This window comes from Stomoxys calcitrans, chromosome 5 (genome assembly GCF_963082655.1).
Source record: "Stomoxys calcitrans chromosome 5, idStoCalc2.1, whole genome shotgun sequence".
NCBI lineage: Eukaryota > Metazoa > Arthropoda > Insecta > Diptera > Muscidae > Stomoxys > Stomoxys calcitrans.
This window is the reverse complement of record NC_081556.1, coordinates 32,863,391-32,881,326: the sequence shown is the minus strand read 5'-3', so window position 1 is coordinate 32,881,326 and position 17,936 is coordinate 32,863,391. Positions and strand designations below refer to the sequence as shown.

General features: G+C 36.4%; 1 protein-coding gene across 8 annotated transcripts in view; it reads left to right on the top strand.

Moving 5' to 3' along the window:
• LOC106096378 (serine-rich adhesin for platelets) overlaps positions 1-17,936 on the top strand; it is a 276,685-nt gene that overhangs the window by 224,610 nt on the left and 34,139 nt on the right. The gene's annotated exons all lie outside the window — the stretch shown is intronic.

Genomic DNA, 17,936 nt, shown 5'->3' with positions numbered 1-17,936 from the left:
GCTTCAAAGGCTATCGCCGCTGGTAACGCAAGCTTTATAAATGTAACCCCTTGATGACAGTATAAAGGATTTATCTAGATTTTTAACTCCTCCAGTTCCTGAAAGAAAAAAGATCCCGGATTTCGCCCATGATAACGCACGCTTCCGCGATGTATCTTCCCGTAGCACTTTGATGCCAGGATGATAGTATTAAATCGATTCTCTTTCCAAATATCTTATCCCTACAATGACTAACGGCCGAATATTAGGAAACAAAACAAGCAAAATTCGGCCGATGCGGATATCAATATGGCGATATTAATATATGAATGCTTTATCTAATTCTGAACCGATTTCGTTACACATCGGCATAGGTATTCGGATGGATAATAAAACAATCTGTACCCAATTTAGCAAAAATTCTTGCAAAATTTTAGTGACTTGGGCTCTATTATTGCAAATCGAGCAATGCATATACATGAGAACTATAGCTTTTTCTGAACAGATTTTCATAAAATTCACTACAAAACTATTAACAGTCATGTTTCAAATTGCCAAAGAACCGTAAAGAAAATTGACCACATTATTGAAATACTACTGAATATCTAACGAACATATATATAAGAGCTATATGAAAATCTAAACCGATTTCGACCCAATTCTATACACATAGAAGATTAGTTAACGCTTGCCTTATGCGCCTTTAAATAAGAAAAGGCCATAATATTCTCACGGAGTTTGGTCCTATATACCGGAATATGGTTGACGAGGATCACTACCTCCACAAACCATTTTGGCTACAACACATTGCCTGAGCCAATTTTTTCGTAACCCCTGCAAACATTTTTGATCGCCGAATAATCTTCCACGAATCTTCTGATCGCGGACGAGCTCGTCCAAGAGTCGTAGACGATTTCCCCGTGGTGAGGAGTTGTGTCCTCAATACGACTCGTCTGTCGTATGATGCTTAGCCCTTTATCATGTCCAATGAAACCTTCTTATCGTGTCTGAGTCCTGAACCTCCGTCTAATTCTTAAGGATGCCTCGCCAAGGTCAATCTACTTCCTGTCCAGTACATTTAAGAGATATTTCGTGGCCTTCTCAGGACTATTGTTCCAGGTGAAACCTTGCTATCAGCATGCCTGCTAACTCACCACATCATTATATACATGCAAAATTTCAGCCAAATCGGGCAAAACTTGAGGCTTCCAGGGGCTCAAGAAGTCCAACCGGGAGATCCGTTTTTATGGGAGCTATATCTAAATCTCAATTTAGATATAGCTCCCATGAAAACAATTTATATCTAAATATCAATTGCAATCCCCAACGACCTACATCAATATATGGTACCTGTGCAAAATTTCAAGCGGCTAGCTTTACGTGTCGAGACCACCGTAGCGCAGAGGTTAACATATCCGCCTGTGAGGCCGAACGCCTGAGTTCAAATCCCGGCGTTTACTTCAGCGGTCGTTGTCCCCTTACTAATGCTGGCTACTTAGTGGTGTCGCTATGCAGCACGCCATTGGGACACGGCGTAAAAAAGGAGGCTCCTTATCATTGAGCTTAAATTTTAATCGGACTGCACTCATTGATATGAGAGAATGGGAAATTAAGTTCATGGGAAATTTAGTTCATGGGAAATTTAGTTCATGGAAAATTTAGTTTAGTAGCTTTACGCGTTCGACCGCTGACTGCGCCTCAAATTATCCATCCGCTTAGTCCAGTTTTAGCATAGTCTTTCCAACATTTCGGCCTGTATCTCACGAATAAATGCTTCAAGGTTGTCTTCCAATGCGTCAATTGAATCTGGTTGGTCTATATAGGCATTCGCTTTAACATAGCTCCACAAAAAATAGTCTAAAAGCGTTAAATAGCACGATCTACGCACCAATTGACCGGTCCCGAACGGGAAATAAAATGTTCACCAAACTCGCCTCTCAATAAGTCCATTGTTACGCGTGCATGGGGCTAAGTCTTGTTGAAACCACATGTCATGTAAGTCAAGCTCTTGTATTTTGACCAAAAAAAAGTTGGATATCATTTCACGGTAGCGCTCACTATTCACAGTTACGCAACGATTCGCATCATCTTTAAAGAAGTGCGGTCCAATGATGCCACCAGCCCATAAACCACACCAAACTGTGTGGTAGCTCATGCAATGCTTCTGGCTGATCTTCACTCCAAAATCGATAACCAAAATCTGCTTATTTACATGCCCATTGCGCCAAAAATGAGCTTCCTCGCTGAAGAAAAAGAAGCGCGCGATGAACTTTCTTAACGGATTTGGCTAAAATTTTTTAGGCAGTATTTTGTTATGACCTCCAACAACTGTGTCAAATCGATCCATAACCTAATATAGCTCCCATATCAAAGGCCTGCACAAAGCCATTCATTGGTGACTGTTTTTGCTGAACTCGTGAACACTGAACCCACATGATGTTGTATTTCAAGACTACTGAAGAGCGAGACACTGAAGATAGGGTAAAACGAAGAAGTTGCTGTACTTGGGAGTATTTTTATCTGGAATTCATCGCCGCTACAGTGAGTTATGAGAAGTTACTAGCTGTACTCGCTGTATATGAAAGCGTCTCGTGATTTTCAATAGATGAACTGATCACACAAATCGTTTGTAAAAACTAGGCATGTGTGTGTTAATCCATGCTTTTGCCAAATCAAACACGTTGCCTTCGTACGAATTTCGTACTATGAAAGCAGACGACAGGAAAAATAGGACTTTATCTGAAGCAAAATGTACCCGAAAACATGCATTGTATAACATGCACTCACTGAAACCCGAATCAATCATTCTTTTTGCTGAAGGGATTATTTTAGGCATTCACTCATCTCATTATCTTAGTGTCTTTTTATCTGTTTTACTCAGTTCTCAGTTGTCCCATACATTGTTATATTTTTAAACGAAGAGTTCAGTTCTTGAAATACTCTAAGGTGTTAGTGTGCCTTGAAAGCAGAAACGAATGGTCTTGCGCAGACCTTTGTCACATATAAACCGATCTCCCAATTTGACTTCTTGAGCTCCTGGAAACCACAATTTTTGCCCGATTTAGCTTGCATATAGCTGCCATATAAACCGATATTGGATTTTGACTTCTTAAGCCACTAAAAGGCGCAATTCTCATCCGATGTGGCTGAAATTTTGCATGAAGTGTTTTGTTATGACTTCCAACGACTGAGCTTAGTATGGCTGAAATCGGTCCATAACCTGACATAGCTGCCATATAATCCGATCTGGGATCTTTACTTCTTAAGCGTCTAGAGGACGCTTTGTACAACGGCTTCTCCCATGATCTTTAACATACGTATCAAATATGGTCTGAATCGATCTATAGCCTGATGCAGGTCCTATATAAACCGATCTCCCGATATTATTTCTTGAGCCCCTTAAGGACACAATTCTTATTCGATTTGGCTGAAAATTTCCAGAAAGACTACTACTATGATATAGCTCCAATAGCATAACAATTCTTATTATCCGGTTTGGTTGAAATTTTGCATGTGGTGCTTTGTTACGACTTCCAACTTCCATGGTAAATATGATCCAAATCGGTCCATAACCTAATATAGCTCCCGTTCATGACTTCATATAGCTTCTAAAGGGTGATTTTTTTGAGGTTAGGATTTTCATGCATTAGTATTTGACAGATCACGTGGGATTTCAGACATGGTGTCAAAGAGAAAGATGCTCAGTATGCTTTGACATTTCATCATGAATATAAACCGATCACCCTTTATATAAACCGATTGCCTTGTATGAAAAGTCATAACAAGAGTTATTTAGATGCGATCCACGCCGAAATTAACTCTCTTTTATTTCTTTAATTTTATAAAGTTTTGTTTTTCTTTTTATACCCTCCACCATAAGATGGGGGGTATACTAATTTCGTCATTCTGTTTGTAACTACTCGAAATATTCGTCTGAGACCCCATAAAGTATATATATTCTTGATCGTCGTGACATTTTATGTCGATCTAGCCATGTCCGTCCGTCTGTCCGTCCGTCCGTCCGTCCGTCTGTCTGTCGAAAGCACGCTAACTTCCGAAGGAGTAAAGCTAGCCGCTTGAAATTTTGCACAAATACTTCTTATTAGTGTAGGTCGGTTGGTATTGTAAATGGGCCATATCGGTCCATGTTTTGATATAGCTGCCATATAAACCGATCTTGGGTCTTGACTTCTTGAGCCTGTAAAGTGCGCAATTCTTATCCGATTGGAATGAAATTTTGCACGTCGTGTTTTGTTATGATACCCAACAACTGTGCCAAGTATGGTTCAAATCGGTTCATAACCTGATATAGCTGCCATATAAACCGATCTTGGGTCTTGACTTCTTGAGCCTCTAGAGTGCGTAATTCTTATCCGATTGACATGAAATTTTGCACGACGTGTTTCGTTATTATATCCAACAACTGTGCCAAGTATGGTTCAAATCGGTTCATAACCTGATATAGCTGCCATATAAACCGATCTTGGGTCTTGACTTCTTGAGCCTCTAGAGTGCGCAATTCTTATCCGATTGGAATGAAATTTTGCACGACGTATTTTGTTATAATATCCAACAATTGTGCCAAGTATGGTTTAAATCGGTTCATAACCTGATATAGCTGCCATATAAACCGATCTGGGGTCCTGACTTCTTGAGCTTCTAGAGGGCGCTATTCCTATCCGATTTGGCTGAAATTTTGCATGACGTATTTTATTTTTACTTTCAACAACTGTGTCAAATAAGGTTCAAATCGGTTCATGACCTGATATAGCTGCCATATAAACCGATCTGGGGTCTTGACTTCTTGAGCCTCTAGAGGTCGCAATTATTATCCGATTTGCCTGAAATTTTGTACGACGGATTCTCTCATGACCATTAACATACGTGTTTATTATAGTCTGAATCGGTCTATAGCCCGATACAGCTCCCATATAAATCGATCTCTCTATTTTACTTCTTGAGCCCACAAAGAGCGCAATTCTTATTCGAATTGGCTGACATTTTACACGGGTCTCCAACATATAATTTAATTGTGGTCCAAACCGGACCATATCTTGATATCGCTCTAATAGAAGAGCAAATCTTTTCTTATATCCTTTTTTTTTGCCTAAGAAGAGATGCCGGGAAAAGAACTCGACAAATGCGATCCATGGTGGAGGGTATATAAGATTCGGCCCGGCCGAACTTAGCACGCTTTTACTTGTTTAATATAATTTAGTTTTATTTTTTTTTCTTTGCGGACAATATTTCGATTAGTTAATAAGACAGTTAAATTTTATGCATTTAACTTCCTCATATTCCCTGTGGCGACTGATTCACCCATATGTGTAATGTGTCCTGTGAATCATTTTCCAAGACACTCTAAGTAACAGAAATTCCAAACATTTTCTTTATTTTTTTATTAAAATGCCTGCCTTACATTCACGCCTCTAATCATATGAAATTTTATTTGACACATATGGCATTTAACATAACATTAACAATATATTAACAAATATTATGGCCATCATTATGATTGCACATTGCAAGTAGGTGGTGGTGATGGTGCTGCCAAGGAATGAGAGGTATAGATGCATTCGAAGGCGGCGGATAATAATGATGATAGAGCAAAAGTGCCATGATTTCATGGTTATTATAACGCAGACCAAAAGAATGAGTGACCATAAATGTCCAGACGAGTTTGAATGCCAAAGCAAACAGACACCTTCAAAACGAAAAAAAAACTAAAGTTTTTTGTATGGGTTTCTCCTTGCTTATCTACGTAGAAAAAGCAATGAAAATTTTTTTATTATCATAGACTCAACAAAAGTCGGAAATGAATTTCTAGGATAAATAAGGAAAATAATAAAAACAATAAACAGAAAAAAAGAAATGAAAACAAAACTAGGTTTTCAATACACAATTTGAGGTAATAAATTTGTACACTTAAGCCTTGTATTAACGATATTGGCCTTCTTTTCTAATCTAAATCCATGTATGCAGAACGGAGTTTAGATGACTTTTATAGTTTTGTACAGCTTTGTAACGTTATGATTTTATGTCAAATCAGGTTTACATTAAGGTGGCTTAGTTTCGCATTAAGGCCTTTGTAAAGATTTTTAAGTCATAAAGATTATGGTTTACATTTATATCCAGTGATAATCACCCCAGTTTTTAGTTTAAATATTTTTATGTTCGATTTCCTTTAGATTTAAAATAGGAATGAAATTTATAATAGCCAGTCACCATTAGATCGCTACATCGTTAAACCAAAATTCATTTAAAACCCAGTTAACAACAGTTCACTACTTTGTTAAAGTGTCTTATTCTAAAGAGTAAGAAGTGATAAAAAATATTTGATACTAGCGAGGCGAAACGTATTAAGCGTCTTATCAGGAATTTTCCTTTTACATCATTACAGCAAACTAAGCTTTATAACAGATCATAAAAGAGATATAACTCCTATAAATGTTGTTATATTAATCTTGGTTTTAGGGAAATATATTTTCTTAATCTTAAGCTTAATCTTGTATTAAGTTTAATATCCACTAAAATATTTGTTTGAATCCATTTAATAATAAGATTATTGTAAGCAATAGAAGTACAGTAGCACAAAGTTAAATACCTTTCAACATAAGCAGCCTTCGACCAGTTCTCTTGCGGTATGAATCCATTTAGGTCATACTTGACATGGATGATGGAAATCATAACAGATGTCGGTTTAGATGGAAGCTTTATCAGGTCATCGAATGGAATATGATACTTGTCATGTTTATTCAAAGTCAAGAACTCAACATCCTACATCCTACAAGAAACCAAATCAGAAAATAAAATAGAATACTTGTCATGTTTATTCAAAGTCAAGAACTCAACATCCTACATCCTACAAGAAACCAAATCAGAAAATAAAATAGAATACTTGTCATGTTTATTCAAAGTCAAGAACATCCTACATTTCAGCCTGCTCCCATAAGAATTGTGACCTTCTGATGCCCCTGAAACCAAATCTGAAAATCGGTTTGTATGGGATATATATCAGGTTATAGACCGATTTGGACCATACTTGGAATGAGTGTTAGAGGTCGTGACAGAACTCAAATTGCTAATGGCTTTCCTAAGTCTTTTCTTTGTTATTTGTGAATAAGAAGAAGATGGGGCTACTGCAGTCATAAAAGCGGCTACTGCAGCCATTAGGTATGCTATCACATGAACCATACATATGAGAGCTTTATCTAAATCAGAAACGTTTTTCTTCGTAGTCAATGGCGCTCGTCCTAGGGCCTACACAACAAACGCAACCTCTACCTTGATCACAAAGACTTTCAAAGTGACAAAGTTTGTTATATTCCTTCATCTTGGGAAGAAACGTAGAATAGCATTGAATTTGCAAAGTTTAAACGCTTTCATGAAATATAAATCACAACATTTGGGGCAATTTAGAAGTTCATCGCAATCCCCAAAAACTATCTTTGTTTTACAACTTTGGAAACAAAAATTTGCTGGGAATACTTGGACGGACAGTAAACATCTACCATCAAAATTTTGTGGAAGACTTTCTAAGGAGCCGCCCATCCTCCTAAAAAACCCAGAAAAGTACATATAGGAATAAAGTGCAACCCAATTGAGATGTATTTCCAATGGGATAGGAATCCAATATTAGAATTTCTGCTAAAGTGCCTGGGACTCCTTAGTCAAAAAAAAATATTAAATGGATCTCTTGGTCCATCGGTACAATGCCAAACACCATTTCCGGCTCTACAAAGTATACATATTCTTAAGTTAGATTAGCCATCAGAATTACTCCGACGTCTATTGTGATACCGCAGGAACAGGAGAAGGAGGGAAATAAAGTTGGCGTGTGTTGCGAACTCTGGCTTTCCTCCGATTGAGCTCGTCTCAAAAGAGAAAAAAACAGAAATTGAAAAATTTTATGATATTTGCCCTAACAGGCAAAAAACTTAAAAAATTAAAAAGTTCGACAGAGACCGGCCGCGATTCGAATACGGGGAATACGGAGCAACAGCGAGAGCAGTTGCCGTTGTCTGGCATTCGAAGCCATTAATACAACTACCAACAGATGCATAGAATCATGCGGTTACCTTGGAAGTGGTGTAAATTGTGCAGACAAAAAATTTGTAATTACACAAAAAAAACACATACATTGAGAAAAGTACAGCTAATAGACAGGGTTGTCGAGCGTGGTTAATGTGGTATTTGCATCATAAAGGCGTTTTCGCGTTTCTAAACCAAATTACGAAACGCGTCCCATAGTGGTTGGTGTGTGTTGCGTTCTTTTTCTTTTCTTTTTAACTTTCCTTCCTTCCTTCTGACAGCCAGTTCGTGACACACACACAGCAGATGCAAAAGCCGTTACTTGCAACCGTCAGTCTGTTCTCACATTTTCCCAACAGACAGTGAATTGTCATGACGTACACAATGACTGAGACGTCTGCTCCAGCCAGCAACAGCAAAGCGGCCAGCGAATCTCCACGTCAAAATTGTGCTACATTTTTTTGGACTATTCAGCACCAGCACTTTGTGACCATTTATAATTTCGGGTCTGATCCTGAAAAGTTATCGTACACAGATATACCGCACACAATGACTAAGATGTCAGTTCCAGCCAGCAATAGCAAAGCGGTAGACTTCTTCACTTCAAGATTGTGCCACATAATTTTCGACTGTTCAACACCAGCACTTTGTGACCATCTCTCATTTCGGGTCTGATCCTGAAAAGTTAGCGTGCATGTCGCTAGAGACATACACACAGATTCCAGTTCCCTTGAAATGTGCAAGGTAGTTTCGAGTCTCGCAAACTTGTCTGCTCTACAATTCCCTGAGATTTATCTGTGGCCCAGAACTCATAACAGATGAAGTTTGAGCTGTTCAGATATCTCGTTGAAAGATCAGCGGCAATCGAGGGCGGTTTTCGAATTCGGAAATATAATCCCGGAGATTAATGGCTATCTGAGAAGATATGCTTGCAAATCGTCTTTATGGCATTATAGATTAGACATTTCATAACTTTTTTGCAAATTCAAATTTGCCCATGAACATTACATTAAGGAACAGGATGTGCCAATGTCCAGAGGCATTAGATGTGGCATTAAATTCAGTGCATCAGATGATGTCGTCCTCAGTGCGGCTGTAATGCCTTTCAAATCTAGTATTGTGTCTCCACCTAAGTTCCGGTGTTTGTTAGCCGCTAATGCCGGGCAATGACATAAGAAATGCTCCAACGTCTCATGAAAATCGGACTGTGTCGCTCCGAACGACTTCGGATTAACCAATTTTTTGACATTCCATCCTCAGAGGAGGCGTTAATCTCCTTCGTACACACCAATTCTGTTAATGACCTTACTGTCCGTAAAGATTTTCACACTCGACATCTTCGCGTTATCTCCATACCATCTCACGCAAGATAAGATATCAATTCCTTCAGTCAAGTAAAAAATCTTTCGTCAAAGGAATGTTTTCCTTCAGAAATTGGATAATTGGGCACATTTAAATATTGTTTTTAAGAATTCTTTAAATTGAGAACAAAATACTAGTGAGCAACAATCTTAAATATATGATGTGCTAACATTTAAAGTAAAAATTTCTTAATTTGAAGAAAAAAATTTTACGAAAGGAAAATTTTTCTTAAAAAGTTGAAAAATTTTACATTTTTGAATTTTATTTGACAAAACTTTGAAATTAGGTTGTACATTTTTTCAATGCATTTAGACAAAGACTTCCTTACTCGGAAGGTTATTGGACAGTCTTCTAAAAAACTGGTCCTGGCGAGGAATGTCATAATAAAAGTCTAAAAACAAATCTCTCAAAAAGTCAATAATTGGAGGTTATGGGCTGTTTTCATCCATATTCAGCATAACAGAACATCAAATTCAACACTTCAACCTAAACCGAAACCAAATGTGTTGCTCAAGAAATCTATTTTGAAATTCTGTTTATAAGGGTGTTCGAATCAAAGTAAAATGTCCCATCAGATAAAAATGTTGTCCTCGAGATGATCAAATAGCTATGTTCAACATATACATATAAGACATACGTATAAACGAGGTCTTTACAAAAAGTATCGCACATTTTTTTTTTTTCTCGAGAAATAATTTATTTATTTATTGAAGAATATCCTTTTCGTACTGTCAATAAAAGTTATTCTTGTCCGAGTTATCATCAGCATATGCCAGAGTTAACATTCAAATTCAAAATGCATTCGCCCACATAATTTTATGTAGATTCTTGATTAATTTTTCAAATAAGTAAAAATCGAAAAAACAAAACAATCGAATACACGTAGCTCACGAAAATTTAAAATTCGCAATACTCTCACTACGGACCTCGTATAATCTATGATTTATTATCTTACTTTTGCAAAGCAAACAATTGTTATAGTTGTTCACAATTGAAAATACATCATTGAAACCTGTTTCCGTTTCAAATTCGTCGTTTTGGTTAAAACTGGCAAGCTGTCAAATTTGTCTCGCATATCACAAAGCTTAAATTTGACATGTAATGACAAGTGTAAAATATTTTCGATTCTTTTGAACTCAATTGAACCGTTTGAGTAGTGGATATTAACAAGAGTTACCCAAAACATAATCGTTGAACGTGTTAATATACATTGCTCTTATATATGAAGTTGTTTTAAGATTTAATTTAAAAATTTAAAAATTTCGTAAAGCTACAGCATATTCATGACAGCATAATTTTGACAGTTATAATAAAATATACTTCAAAAATAATCTCCAAGTAATTCATTCTTTCAATATCTTGTCCACCGTTGACAAGAACAATGAACTCTCTGTTATTGTGTACTTGATGTTATGTTTCTGTACTACTAGCCCATCGTATGACCGTTTTATGCGTTGTTTTTGTTCATTGCCCCCTTTTGAATTGCCAACGATTTTGGTCAACTTTGTTTGGTGGCTTGTTGTCTCTATTGGTTTATGGTCTTTGGGATTGCTTTGTTTATTTCCCTCTTCAAATCCATTATTAACCTTTTTTGCCTTTACAACTCCCAACTACCGTATTACATTATTATTACTATTATTATTTATAGTTGTTCTCTTTGCTATTTTACCTTGTTTTGCTTTGCCAACTAAAAAGTGTGTCATTTAAATGTGTTAAAATACTGTAAATCATTATACAAGCATAGTACTGGTAATTCAATACATAAAGATTTGTGTCTACTGGTTTTGCTGTCTTTGCCCTTTGGAAAATGACAAGGCATAACTTCCTTGTCGCAGATTAGTTTGTCATGTTTCTTATGGATTACTTTTAGATGAGTAGAGTTGGCATAGTTTTTAAAACCAAAAAAAAAACATGAAGTTCTCAGTTCTTCCGGAATAAGCACAACAATTCTTTTAATAATCGAAGCAATATCGATACAATAACAGATTTCTTAAAATTGAATACGTTTACTCTAATCAAAAGATTTGGATAATTATATCGATTCAAAGAAATACCATTAAAAACGCATTAAGTTCGTACCGTGCCGAGCTTTTGTTAACCACCACCATGGATATATTTATTATCAAAATTTTTTTACAACACTACTATATCCATTTAAATACCCAAATATAGTCCGATCTTAACCATATTTGCTTTAGGTGTCGAGAAGCTCTATACAAGTAACAATTCGAAACTTCAGCGAAATCGAGTAATAAGTCGCCGTTCGTGTGATTAAGCCTTAATTCGGATGATCCTTTTTTATGACAGCTATATCTGGACCATATTCGGGTTGGATGTCGGGAGTCTTAAAGCAGGTTATGTTTCAAATTTCAGCAAAATCGGAGAATAAATGCGCTTTTATGGTCTTTCGGGCCTAAAGCTGAAGATTAGTCTCTGTGGCAGCTATAACTAAATATAGCCCGATCTGGACCATATTCGGGACAGATGTTGGGAGTCTTAGTACAACTCACTCTTCCAAATTTCAGCAATATCGGGTAATCAATATGACAGCTAAACCCGAATATGTTCCGATCTGGGCCATTTTGTTTCAAATTTCAGCAAAATCGGAGAATAAATTAGCCCTTGATGGTCTTTAGACCTTAAAGCTGAAGATCGGCCTCTATGGCAGTTATATCTAAATATAACCTGATCTGCTTGACCATATTCGAGAAAGATGTTGTGAGTCTTGATACAACTCACTGTTCCAAATTTCAGCGAAGTCGGGTAATAAATGCATCTGTTATAAGCCTAAGACCAAAATCAAAAGACAAAATCAGCAGATGTTCCGTTTTGGACCATTTTTGGTTCGGATATTTTCGGGCCTAATAATGCTCACTGTTCTGAGTTTTATCAAAATCGGGTAATAAAAGCGCCTGTTATAGGCTTAAGACCGCCAGCTCTCATATAAACCGAACTCCCGATTTGCCTTCTTGAGCCCCTGGAAGCCGACATTTTGTATATGATGTTCTGTTATGACTACCAACAAGTGTGCCAAGTACGGTCTAAATCAGTCAAGAACCTGATATAGCTCCCATATAAACCGAACTCCCGTTTTGACTTCTTGAGCCCCTGAAGGCCGCAATTTTCGTCCGATTTGGCTGAAATTTTGTATATGATATTCTGTAATGACTTCCCACAACTGTGCCATGTACGGTTCAAATTGGTCTATAACCTGATGTAGCTCCCATATAAACCGATTCTCCGATTTTACTTCCTGAGCCCCCGGAAGCCGCAATTTTTATCCGATTTGGCTGAAATAATAATGAAGTAAGAGCTATAGGATAGTTTTTCAGAAAAAAAATAAAATTCAGAGAAATGCATGAAATCTTTATTTGAATCGATAGTACGGTCTATATAATTTAATGTTTGAAGATTATTATTTAATGTGACTGCGTGACTGCGCCTCATATGGTCCATCCGCTTAGTCCAATTTTGCATACTCAAAGTTGCCTTCCAATGCGTCAATTGAAGCGGGCTTGCTTGTATAGACATGAGCTTTAACATAACCCCACAAAAAATAGTTTTAAGGTGTTAAATCTCACGATCTAGGCGGGCAATTGACCAGTCCCGAACGTGAAATAGAATGTTCACCAAACTCACCCCCATTAAGTCCAATGTTACGCGTGCTGTGTTGCATGTGGCACCGCCTTGTTGAAACCACATGTCATGCAAGTCAAGCTCTTGCTTTTTGGGCAAAAAAAATTGAATATCATTTCATGATAGCGCTCACCATTTACAGTTACGTTACGATTCGCTTTGAAGAAGTACGGTCCAATGATGCCACCTGCCCTTAAACCGAATTAAACTGTGACTTTTTCTGGATGCATTCGTTCCTCCTGCAATGCTTCTGGCTGATCTTCATTCCAAAATCGACAATTCTGCTTATTTACGTACACATTGAGCCAAAAATGAGCTTCTTCGATGGAATGGAAGAATCGCGCGATGAACTTTCTCAACAGATCAAGCATTTTGATAATAAAATTCAATAATTTGCAAGCGTTGTTCGTTTTTAAGACGATTTATAGTTGAATTATAGATCAAACTGAAGATGTTTGATAATTAAACAAAACATGAAACATGCGTAAATTATTTAAACCAAAAAGTTATTATTGCCAAAAAGATAATAGCTAAAAAAGCACCCTTTAGGTGTATTATTCTACAATTTAAGATAAAAACTCCTTATCATTGATTAAAAATCATTCACCAAAAGAAAAGGAATGTTGGTTATCTTTGCATTTAATTTAACAAATCTTTAAAGTTTAGACATGATAATAAAAAGACGCAACGCTTAAATAGTTGGACCATTTGAGTTAAAAATTTTTTAATCACAAATAAAAAGTCGTTCACCATAGTGTACGTTTAACTTTAAATTCTTAAAGTTAGTAAACATTTCATAAGGAGCAGGACACTTTTTCCTATGTCACTCTTTCAGTGACGTCCGCTGGCATGCTAGCTTTCGAATAAACAAACCGATACATAGCATGCCCATCTATGAAGCTGAACGCATAGGTTCGAATCCTGGCCAGACTATGAGAAAAACTTTCAGTGGTGGTTATCGCCTTTTAATGCTGGCGACATTTGAGAGCCGTGTTTACATGACACGCCGTTCTGACTTGGTTATAACAATGGTCCAAACTTCTCCAAACCCTGAAATATCTTTTATAAAATCCGATTATCTACTTTGGCGTTAAGCTCGTACTTACACTAACTGTCAAATTTCCTGTTACTCTTTACGATGTGATGCTTGTTGACCAATACATCAGGTTTGACCAATACAAATAATACCACTATTTCATAATCCCTTCGTTTTTCGGGTCCTTTACAAAAAAGTAATTTTCTGATATAATCATTTCTGTATAAAAGGATTCACATTGAAATTATATACCTACGTGTTCCATATTTTTTCCCAGGATGCTTCAGAAAATCGAAACAAAAGATTATCGCAAAAAGTTGTATGTTTGTCTATATTTTTGTAACAAATCTTGATTATTTTACTAAATTACCATGCATATCCAAATACGTACTCACTTCCCCTCCTCAAACATCATAAGAATGATAATAATACATTGAACTGAAAATTGTTCTGCGTACGTGAGAAATTTTCTGCAATTCTTGCAAAATTATACACCATGACGAATGCAACAGTTTGTAATGTTTTCTTAAGATAGCATACAAATATATGAGTGGAAATTTAAATGGAGTAATAAAACATAATCAGAACACAGAGGATTATGATGATTGATAAAAGGGAACTAACAAAAAATATAAAAAAAATACTTTATAAATTGTCGGTTATGATATATTACAACTGGAGTGAAGAATGTTTCAAGTTCACGCTGGAAATATTATCTTTGAAGCGTTTTCCTTTTTTAAACTAATATGTTCTCTGAATTTGTATACCCTTAAACACTTATAACACTTATGGAGGCGCTGAATGCCTGGGTTCAAATCCTGGTCAGAACAAGGAAGACGGATTGGAATAAGTTTCCGCACTTTTACTCTACTGTTTGTTCCTTGAAGAAGTAAGAAGAAAGTAGAAATGTGGAGGACATTGATTTGATAATAAAGCGGATCAACAACGCCCTGCAAACTCTTTTAAATCTGCATGTCCTAGGGCCATAACAAGAGGCAAACAGCGACCGCCATTGAGTTGTTCTACGTAAGGGTTACAGAAGACTCTTCAACAAGGCGAAGGCCACAAGGTCCACCACACAGAATGGAACTCTGAGCACCGATCTGTGTGGTGTTCATCACCATTACTAGAAGCTCAGCTATGAGCTACAGGGCGCGTCCACAGGTTTCGGATAGGGAGATGTTTCGTATACAGAATAGTTGCAACTGCAGTTGCCGACAATCAGTGGTATCGAGTGAAGAGTTTCAGTTAGAGACCGGCCGGTACCGGCTCTCGCTTTAATACTGAGTGCCTATGATACTCGATTTTAAAATGTAAGTTTTTGGCGCCTTTAAATAACCAATGGCTATAAAGTTTCTGCGGCGATCGATCCTGTAAGGAAAAGGTCGTCTCTGGTAAGAGTTCGCCAGCGTGTGTTACACACCCTTCGTTGGAAGATCAAGATTTTCGACTCCTTTAAATTCCCAAGACATGATAATATATCACTGGTCGTCCTTTATGGGGAGAGGTTGATAGATACACATCTCAGGGACGGACATTCCTAGAGATCGCCTGCCCTGACAAGAGCACGCTTTTAGCTAGGGCATCTTCACTGAAATAGACCTTCATGATCTTAGTCGGTTAGATGTATTACGTCAGTCTTAGAATCTACAGATGGGTCCATAAAGGCCCACCTCAAGGTGGTGTATTGTCTCAACCTCTTTGGAGCATAGAAGTTAGTAATATTTTTTTTCTCTAAAAAACTGGAGTAAAAGTGTTATACTACGAGTTAGAGCTGGCAAAACATCGATGGCACTATCGATATTTAATGTTTTGACAGAATATAATATGATATTTTTCCGATTAATTTTAATTTTTTGAAAAACTAAACAAAAATAAACAATCAATTGCGCCTATAGAGGACAAATTTTCATGCGATTAGGCTAACATTTTGTACAATGATTTCTCTCAGGTCTTCTAACTGACTTTATTAACCATGGTTTTATGGTCTGTGCATTGATATTGCTTCTATTAAAATCGATCTCCTGATTTTTACTTTTCATTTTCGTTTGAAATATAGGTGAAGGGAAACTAACGATAGTATCGATACTAGCGATATTTATTATTTAAACTATCGAAAATATCAAATGTTTCGATTGTCGATAGTTTACCAGCTCTACTACGAGTATTCTAATCATACGACCCTTACGGTTAAGGAACATACTTCGAGAAGCTCTGTGTATGATCGCAAAATGAGCGGCCTAAAGTGGTATAGGAGTTAATCCATTTAAGGCGGAAATAGTTCTTTTCAGCAACAGATACAAGGTACACAAGATGGCAACTTTCTCTTTAAACGAAGAGAACGTTCTATGTACTTAAACCGCTAGGCAATCTGGACAGGAAATTGATCCAAAATTTTTGGAACAGCTAGAGTTCCATTGGCAAAAGCTGGGGGCTTTAAGCGCGTGCCATACCTTGGATGTATACTGCATTTTTCAGACCTATAATGCTTAAGGGTGTTGTTGGACGGCACTAAAAACTCCATCCACTGTTGAATGCTCAGCCGCATTCAAATTATGGCTTGCTTGTGCATCACAGTCACATTGAGGACGACACCATGTAATGTATTGAATTTAATGCTACACTTAATGTCTCTGTCCGGTGACCAATTGTGGCTTTTGAACTCTTCAAGAAGTTGTTCTGACTAGGTGCTACATATAATATACCTCCATCAGGGATCGGTATGATTGGTACTTTTAAAAAGTTTCATAAATTAATTTCGTATGCAAAAAAAGCAAAATTTCCTGCAAATATAAAATTACACTCAGAAAAATTAGTCTGCTGATATTAGAAAAAAAATTTAAAACTATCGAATAAATTAATTCAAAATTTTTGAACTTCTAAGCAACGATTGAGGCATTTGCTGTATAATAATAAACACATTTGACAATTTTAGGCGTTATTTTTTCTTTTCAAAGCATGAATATAATACTAGTAGTTATTTTGTCTGCTGTTATTTAAATTCGATCAAAAATAAACAAATATAAAATTGGAGAAAAATTTACGTTTTTTGCTTGTAAAAATGAAAGATAAGATAAGATATAAACATTTTTGAAATATTTATGACATTTTGGAAATTTTTTTAATTTTTTACCGTTTGAAAACAGCATAAAATGTTTGCTATTTTAGCAACAAATTACTGCTGTCCCATTTTCAGCAGACTTTCTGTTGTACCAGCAACCAATTTTGCTGTTTTTACACACAAATTTCTATGAGTTTAAGGAACAGCTTGAAAATAAATCTTTTTCGAGTCTTAAGACGATTTACAATATATTCAATCGATATTTCTACGTGTTACAAGCGATATGACAAAATGGCTATTCTATGGTGGTGACTATAAATCTGATGTCTTTTGTGAGCTGATGTTAAAAATAAATTGTTGTCATTATGGAAAGCTATAAGGAAGAGAGGGTATTACGATAAGAGATAAGGTATTACGAAAAAACGGCGCCTATCTAAAGTTCTGCACATAGGAAACCTCTGTGTGTAACATATAAAATTTCCTTGACATTTTTTTGTTATTATTGCAGATTTTAATCGCAAAAGCTTTCAATACAAATTAAATATATATAAATATTTATGCAAGAAACTCAACCTTTAATACATCACATTTAAAATAATTTTTATACTTATATGTAATTGTAAACACATACATATGTTGATTTTTTCAAAATCATATTTCCCTCACTGACTGTCACCAATTGTACTTTCAAGGAAACAAATAAAGGTTGACGTCATGGTTATTGTTGACAATTGTGCTGTGAAGAGATAAATTGTCCATGTGCGAGCACACTTCTGATAATGATGCAAATGTATATAGATTTTTTATGAAGTGAGGCCGCTTGTATACAAC